The sequence below is a fragment of the Peromyscus maniculatus genome, chromosome 8 (genome assembly GCF_049852395.1).
Source record: "Peromyscus maniculatus bairdii isolate BWxNUB_F1_BW_parent chromosome 8, HU_Pman_BW_mat_3.1, whole genome shotgun sequence".
Classification (NCBI taxonomy): Eukaryota; Metazoa; Chordata; class Mammalia; order Rodentia; family Cricetidae; genus Peromyscus; species Peromyscus maniculatus.
The window spans coordinates 34,534,289-34,543,093 of NC_134859.1; the positions used below are offsets into that span (position 1 = coordinate 34,534,289).

General features: G+C 43.9%; 1 pseudogene; it reads right to left on the reverse strand.

The window, feature by feature from the left end:
* Positions 1–1,409: 1,409 nt before the first annotated feature.
* LOC102906127 (peroxiredoxin-1 pseudogene) lies at positions 1,410–2,309 on the reverse strand (annotated as a pseudogene).
* Positions 2,310–8,805: the final 6,496 nt, after the last annotated feature.

Genomic DNA, 8,805 nt, shown 5'->3' on the forward strand with positions numbered 1-8,805 from the left:
TTCAAGTCTCAGCATCCACATGATGGCGGGCAACAGTAACTCCGGTTCCAGAGGATCTGGTGCCCTCTTCTGGCCCACACCGGCACTGCATGCATGTGACAGACTAACACACAAAAAACACCCATCACAAAATAAAGGCAGGTTTTTTCCTTGGTTGACTAGCCAAAGGGATTTGCCTGTTTCTGCCTCACCAGGGCCTGGATGTAAGCACATGCCACCATACCTAGCCTTTTTTTCCCCAGTTTTTTTTATATAATTTATTTAAATTTATTTTATATGCATTGGTATTTTGCCTGTATGTGTATCTGTGTGAAGGTGTCATATCCACTGGAAATGGAGTTACAGACATTTGTGAGCTGCCATGTGGGTGCTGGGAATTGAACCCGGGTCCTCTAGAAGAACAGCTAGTGTTCTTAACCACTGAGCTATCTCTCCAGCCCCATTTTTTTTTTTTTTTTTTTTCCTGAGACAAGGTTTCTCTGTGTAGCTTTGCGCCTTTCCTGGAACTCGCTCTGTAGCCCAGGCTGGCCTGGAACTCACAGAGATCCACCTGGCCCTGCCTCCCGAGTGCTAGGATTAAAGGCGTGCGCCACCACCACCCGGCTCCAGTTTTTTAAAAAGCAACTTTATTGAAGAATAATTTACATGCCAAATTATACAACCACAATTGTATGTTACCTTGCCAGCCCCCACTCATAATTTTCTTATTTATACCTTTGAATTTTTTGGCCATTTCTTTTTTTTTCAAGTTTTTCTTTTATTTTTTTTCATATTTATTTATTTATTTTTCTATTATCAGCTTGATACAGTACAAATTCTTATCCTAATAGTGAAATGTTTCACTGAGGCTTGCCCAGTGATTGAGTAAAACCAAAACTTATTATAAGCCACAGTCATTCTAGGGTCCCCCCTGCCATATAGTCTTCCTGGTTCTGTGGGTTGCAGTCTGATTGTTCTTTGCTTTATATCTAGAATCCACTTATGAGTGAGTACATATCATGTTTGTCCTTCTGAGTCTGGGTTACCTCACTCAGGATGATATTTTCTAGTTCCATCCATTTGCCTGCAAATTTCATGCTGTCATTGTTTTTCTCTGCTGAGTAGTACTCCATTGTGTATATGGTACCACATTTTCTTAATCCATTCTTCAGTTGACGGGCATCTAGGTTGTTTCCAGGTTCTGGCTATTACAAATAGTGCTGCTATGAACCATAGTTGAGCATGTTTCTTTGTGGTATGATTGAGTATATGCCCAAGAGTGGTATGGCTGGGTCTTGAGGTAGATCGATTCCCAATTTTCTGAGAAACCGCCATACTGATTTCCACAGTGGTTGTACAAGTTTGCATTCCCACCAACAGTGGAGGAGTGTTTCCTTTACTCTGCATCCTTTCCAACATAGACTGTCGTGTTTTGTTTTTTTTTTTTCAGAGATCAAGTTTAATAGATACTAAAAAAAAGAACAACAGGTTGATTTCTGCAACTCACAACAAACCTCAGGTTATTCCCAATAGTGGAAGAAAGGCTAACCGCCCCCAGTACTGTAGGAAAGGGATGTCTTGAATCACATCACATTTTGTTTAAGCACGAATAGAGTACAAGAAATTTTCTTCTGGCTGACCAATGCAGCCTGGCAGAAAAATGGCCCAGTGCTCACTTCTGCTTAGAGAAATATTCTTTGCTCTTTTGGATGGTATCACTGCCCGGTTTCCAGCCAGCAGGGCACACTTCACCATGCTTGTCAATGTACTGGAAGGCCTGCACTAGTCTCAGAATCTCCTCCACAGAGCGGCCAACAGGAAGATCATTTATAGTGATCTGTCGAAGGATACCTTTATCATCAATAATAAAGAGGCCCCTGAAAGAGATACCTTCATCAGCCTTTAAGACTCCATAATCCTGAGCAATGGTATGCTTGGGATCTGATACCAAAGGAATGTTCATGGGTCCCAATCCTCCTTGTTTCTTGGGTGTATTAATCCATGCCAGATGACAGAAGTGAGAATCCACAGATGCTCCAATCACTTGGCAGTTGAGTTTCTTAAATTCTTCTGCCCTATCACTGAAAGCAATGATCTCAGTGGAGCACACAAAAGTAAAATCAAGAGGATAAAAGAAGAATACGACATATTTTCCTTTGTATTCACTTAGGCTGATATCTTTGAATTGTCCATCTGGCATAACAGCTGTGGCTTTGAAGTTGGGGGCAGGATACCCAATTTTTGCATTTCCTGAAGACATCTTGCTATCAGCAGGGCCGAGTCACAGGTGTCCAAGAAACACTCACGGCAAGGAAGGAAGACAATCGACTGTCGTGTTTTTGATCATAGCCATTCTGACAGGTGTAAGGTGGTATCTCAGAGTCATTTTGATTTGCATTTCTCTGATGACTAAGAATGTTGAGCATTTCTTTAAATGTCTTTCAGCCATTTGAGATTCTTCTTTTGAGAATTATCTGTTTAGATCTGTAGCCCATTTTTTAATTGGATTGTTTGGTATTTTGATGTCTAGTTTCTTGAATTTTTATATATTTAGGAGATCAGTCCTCTGTCAGATGTGGGGTTAGTGAAGATCTTTTCCTATTCTGTAGGCTGTCTTTTTGTCTTATTGACCGTGTCTTTTGCTCTACAAAAGCTTCTCAGTTTCAAGAGGTCCCATTTATTAATTGTTGCTCTCAGTGTCTGTGCTGCTGGTGTTATATTTAGGAAGTGGTCTCCTGTGCCAATGCATTCAAGACTACTTCTTACTTTCTCTTCTATCAGGTTCAGTGTAACTGGATTTATGTTGTGATCTTTGATCCATTTGGACATGAGTTTGTGCATGGTGACAGATATGGGCCTATTTGTAATCTTTTACATATTGACATCCAGTTGTGCCAGCACCATTTGTTGAAGAAGCCAAGATAGTTTTAGCTTCTTTGTCAAAAATCAGGTGTTCATATGTGCGTGGATTAATGTCAGGGTTGTCAATTTGATTCCATTCATACCTATTTTTTTCATGGAGTTCTGCAGATTGAACTTTGATCGTGGTGCTAGTGTTTTATCAGCTGAGCCATCTCTGCAGCCGGAGAAGCACAACTCATAAGGGGGGAAAACAGGAGAGTCCTACTAGAAAACAGGAAGTACTTGTAAGAACTGTGCAGCATATGGGGGAGGAACAGATGTGACCACTGCAGGGCGGATACACAATGGCCATGTGAAGGTACTCCTGGCTCTGGCAGGTTTTGCCCTCTCTTCTCCCCCATTCCCTCTGCCTTGCTAACCTTTAGATGACATTCCTGAAGCTAGCCCCCAAGGTCTATGCCCTTATTTGGCTACTTCCTCCTCCTGAGCCTGACTACCAAGGTCCAGCTATCAAAGTTTTGAAGTCCAACAATCACAAGACCCCTTTGGCTCACCTAATTAACACGCCCAATCAAAATTAAACATCTCACCCTAACACAGGGTTTCCCCTTTTACCTTTATAAACCGCCCTTTGCCTATGTGTGACTTCAGTCTCTCTATCCAGAGGCAGTTCTTCGTCCCTCAGGGACAAATACCTCTGCCCTACTCCCTTGTTCCCTTCCCCTTCTCCCTCATCCTCTGTCTCCTCTGTTTATCTTTTATTTCCTGCTCTCTGTCCCTCCTGGGAAAAGAAATCTCCTTTGTGCTGAGTTTCCTTTCTCATGCTCTGTAAGAGACCACCAAAACATGTAAGGCAACTGGGGGAAAATTGTATGTGTGGGTGCATGTTATGTGTTGATGCTGACCATGTGATATTTTTTTAAAAGTTTTTTTTTTGTGTGTGTATGTGCACAAGTGTGCCTGAGTTTATGTGTATGCACTACATAAGTGTAGTGTCTGTGGATGTCAGAAGAAGGCATTGGAGCTTCTGGAACTGAACTTACATATGATTGTGAACTATTGTAGGTGCTGGGAACTGAACTTGGATCCTCTGCAAAAAACAGCAAGTGCTCTTATCCCTGAGCCACGTCTCCAGGGCATGACTGATTGATTGATTGATTGATTGATCGATTGATTTTTGAGACAGGGTCTCACTATTTAGCTCTGGCTGGCCTGAAACTCGCTATGTAGAAAAGGCTGCCTTCCTGAGTACTGAGATTCAAGGTGTTTGACACTACACCTGGCTTAGTCCATCTTTCTTAACACTCTTATAAACGTGGTACTATTGGCTCAGTGGACTGTGCATCAAACATTGTCTCTCTCATGCCCAGTTTCTTCGGTCATTCCTGTCCTTCATCTACTGTCCCATGTTCATGGAGACATCAGCTAGCAAAAAACGAAATGAGCAGCCACTTCAAGGTCCTGCTTTCTTCCCAGCCACCATGAATTGAATGTAGCCTTGTACTACGGCCCAGAATAAATGAATAAATATATAAATAACTGAGCACAAAGTTTCAGTCAGAAAAAAACGAACAGCTTTGGAGACAGCGTGTGGCGATAGTTGTACACCATTGTGAATAGACTTAACACTCCAATTTATACAGTCCCAGTGCTTCCCTCTCTAGGACTGCACAATGAAAAGGACATCGTGTGCACACCTGTAATCCCAGTGCTCAGAGGTGCAAACAGGATGACCAGAAGTTCAAAGTCATTCTTGACTTGAGACTTTGCATAAAAACAAAACAAATGCAAACAACCAAATAAGTAAATAAAGTAAAATCAGGAGGCGGGGGGAAGAGGCTAGCTCAATTGGTAGGATGCTTGTCTAGAATGCACAAAGTCCTGGGTTTGAGACCCAGCACTGTTACACTTCCGTCATCCCAGCACTAGAGAGGTAGAAGAGGAAGGAACTAAATAAAGTTCAAGGTTATCCTCAGCTAAATATCAAGTTCCAGGCTAGTTCGAGATGCTGAGGATCCTGTATCAGAAGGGGTGGGGAGCATCTAGAGACATTGCTCTAAGTAAGAAATTTGAGAAAATCTAGGCAGGATACGCAGAACCACAGTGTCTATATTACTGCATTAGCTGTATTAATTACTAAGACTGTATATGTTACTGTATTAGCTGTATTAATTACTATGTTGCTATGACCAAACTACCTAATAAAGAATAAAGGATCGTGTTTGGCTTTCAGTTTCAGAGGGTTAATCTGTAATTTCTTTGACTCATGGCTTTGGTAGAACATCATGGTAAAAGGGGTGTGTGATCCAGATTTTTTTTTTTTAAATCTAGTGGCAGAGAGGAAGTAAAGTTATTAGTCACTTTTCTGTTGCTGTGATAAAATATCATGGCCAAAGACAACTTAAGAAGAGAATTTTGGGCTGAAGAGATGGATCAGCACTTAAGAGCACTTGCTGCTCTTACATAGGATCTAGTTTCAGTTCCCAGCACCCACATGGTAGCTCACAACCATCTGTGGCTCAAGGTCCGGGGAACCTGACACCTCTTTGGACCTCTACAGACTCCTGCATGCACTCAGGCACGTACCCAAGTAAATGTTTTAAAACGAGGAGAGTTTCTTTTGTCTGGTGGTTGCAGTCCACCAGGGTGGGGAGGTGTGGCAGCACTAGGCAGTCCTGGTGGCAAGAAAGAAGCTGAAGTAAACTGGAAGTGATTTGTTTGTGTCGAAGGCTGCCCCAAGCGACACACCTGGCAAACGCTTCCTTTTCTAAGTTGCCTTGCTCATGGTGTTTCATCACAGCGATAGAACAGTGACTAAGACACCATCATATTAAGAATCCATCGAGAAGCTGGGTGGTGGTGGTGCATACTTTTTTTTTTTTTTTTGGGAGGGGGGGGGGTCTCAAGACAGGGTTTCTCTGCGTAGCTTTGCGCCTTTCCTGGAGCTCACTTGGTAGCCCAGGCTGGCCTCGAACTCACAGAGATCCGCCTGCCTCTGCCTCCCGAGTGCTGGGATTAAAGGCGTGCGCCACCACCGCCCGGTGGTGCACACTTTTAATCCCAGCACTAGGGAGACAGTCTCAGGTTCAAGACCAGCCTGATCTACAGAGTGAGTTCCAGGACAGCCAGGGCTACACAGAGAAACCCTATCTTGAAAAACAACAACAACAAAATCCATCAAGAGATTAATCCATCATCCAGTCAGGGCCCTCATGACCCAATGCGTTTCTGGAAATAACCTCACAGACACACCCAGAGTCATGTGTTACCATTCTCATGGGACCGGAAAGGTTAACAGTTACAATTAACCACCAGCATGGCGTCCTTGGTTTGGGATTCAGAACCCATTTTGGTGACTTATGATTTCTTGGACTACATAAAGGAAAATGATCCTAAACAGAGACTTGCAGGGCACAGGCCATATAAGAAAAGGAGCCCTTAGGAAAACAGCAAAAGGAATGTCAGAACAGAAAGAAAAAGTGTCAAGAGTGCCGCAGCTTGCAGTGTGGGGGCTGGGAGAGGCAGGGGTAAGGACGACGCTGCTGGAGGATTTGTCAAGAGGATTAGTGAACCTGAAAGGCTTCCGGGATGGTTGGGTGGGCTAGTGAGATGGCTCAGCAGGTGAGATGCACTTGTGCAAGCCTGCTGATGTGGGTCTGACCCCCGTGTGTGGAGGGGGAGCACTGACTCCCAAAAGGTGCCCACCAGCCTCTGCATGTGCACACACATACATCATACATGCATACACATGATACATGCACAACAATAATCATTTTTGTAAATAGGTTTCTGGGTATGGTGGCTCATTCCTTTAACTTGAGCACTCAGGAGGCAGAGGATCTCTGTAATTCCTGGACCGGCCAGAAGAGAAACACACTGAGACCTTGCCACAAACAAACAAACAAAACCAAGGGGGCACGAGATATGGCTCCACCATTAAGAGCACTGACTGCTCTTCCAGAGACCCACGATCCATTCCCAGCATCCATACGGCTGCTTGTAACTGTCTATAGCTCCAGTCCTGGGAATCCAATGCCTTCTTCTGGCTTCCGTGGGTACTGGCATGCAATGGTGAACATATGTATGCAGGCAAAACACTCATACACATAAACTAAAATAGTTTTTTTTTTTTTTTTTGAGACAGGGTTTCTCTGTGTAGCTTTGCACCTTTCCTGGATCTTGCTCTGTAGCCCAGGCTGGACTCGAACTCACAGAGATCCACCTGGCTCTGCCTCCAGAGTGCTGGGATTAAAGGTGTGTGCCACCACTGCCCAGCTTGTTTTGGTTTTTGAGACAAGGTTTCTCCCTATAGCCCTAGCTATCCTGGAACTTGCTCTGTAGACCAGACTGGGCTTGGATTCACAGAGATCAGCATGCCAATGCCTCTGAGTCCTGGGATTAAAGGCATGCATGGCTTAATTTTTTTTAAAACACACACACAAAAAAAAAAAAAAAAAAAAAAAAAAAAAAAAAAAGGAAAAAGAAAAAGAAAAAGAAAAAGGCTAAAACAGGCCTGGGGACGTAGCTAGGTGGGTAGAGGCGTTAGTTGCCTGGCACGCAGCCCAGACTGCATAAAATTGGCTTGGGTAGGATGATGTATGCATACACAATCCTGAACTTGGGAAGTAGAGGCAGGGTAGAATGTGAAGCCCAAGGTCATCTCCTCAGCTACCCGGAGAGTCATTACAAGCGTGTCCGCTACAAGACATGGTCTCATGAAAACAATATTTTAAAAAATGGCTTTAGACAGGTGGTGGTGGTGGTGGTGGTGGTGGTGCATGCCTTTAATCCTAGCACTCAGATCTCTGAGTTCAAGGCCAGCCTGGTTCTACAACACGAGTTAAAGGATAGCCGGGGCTACACAGAGAAACTGTCTCAGAAAAATAAAAGATTTTATATATATAAATCTCTCTTTTTATAATCTAAGGAATATTAGCTCTCAGTACATTTTGATCACAGCTTGAGATCTAACTACAGTGATTGACCTTGGCTGAGGAGTTAGGGAGCCAGGACCAGTCTTCACACGATTCAAAATCTGTGAAGTGGGCTGGGGGTGCAGCTCAGAGCAGTTGCGGAAGCTGGCAAGGCTCCAGGTACCATCCCAAATACCACAAAAACGAAAAATTTCTACCACAAAAGCAAGCAATTGAAGACAAAGATGGTTTTTCTAAAGAATGCACCGAGCGAACTGAAGAGGGCGCAGAACTGCAGACCTTGACGATCACGGCGGGGCTGTGAGATGCCTTCCTCCCCACCTCGATTCTCACTGACTAGTTTAAAATGGTTGCCAAGCCGTCGCCTGGCAGTGGGAGAGCTATCCTATTTACGGCTAGGAGGCGGCCGGGCGAGCCCCATAGGGACCCACCTGGCTCTCTCTCCCACTGCTTTTCCCAGGTCACTGCAGCTTTGGGGGGGGAGCTGTCATCCGGGCAGGCCAGCTGCGGGGGAGGGGGAGGGTCACGTCCCGGCGGTCTGCTACGTTTTTAATATTTCAGCCTTGCTGGGCATGGAATCCATGACAAGTGTGCTCGGTAAGCGCTCTTCCGCTGAGCTGAACTCCCAGTCCGTCTCAACTCATCCAGCTTTCTGATAATCCTTAAAACTAAAAATTTTAGTCCATCCCTCCATACATCCATCCAATCTGTTTTTTGAGACTGGGTCTCCCTGAAACTATGAATGGTCTAGAACTCTTTCTTTACACCAGGCTGGCCTCAAACTTGTGATCCTCCTGCCTCTACTTCCGGAGTGGTAGGATTATTGACTAAAAATTAGATCCATAAGTTATTGAGTATTCAGCATTATGGCAGTTATAAATACTGAGAAGAAAAAAAATCCATTCATGTTTCCATTATCAAAAGATAGTGTATGAGAACATTTTAAAATACCTGCTCAGATATATTTTTCTGTGTATGTGTGTGATTATACATATTTCACAAATCTGAGTATTATGCCTCACTTGGCTTT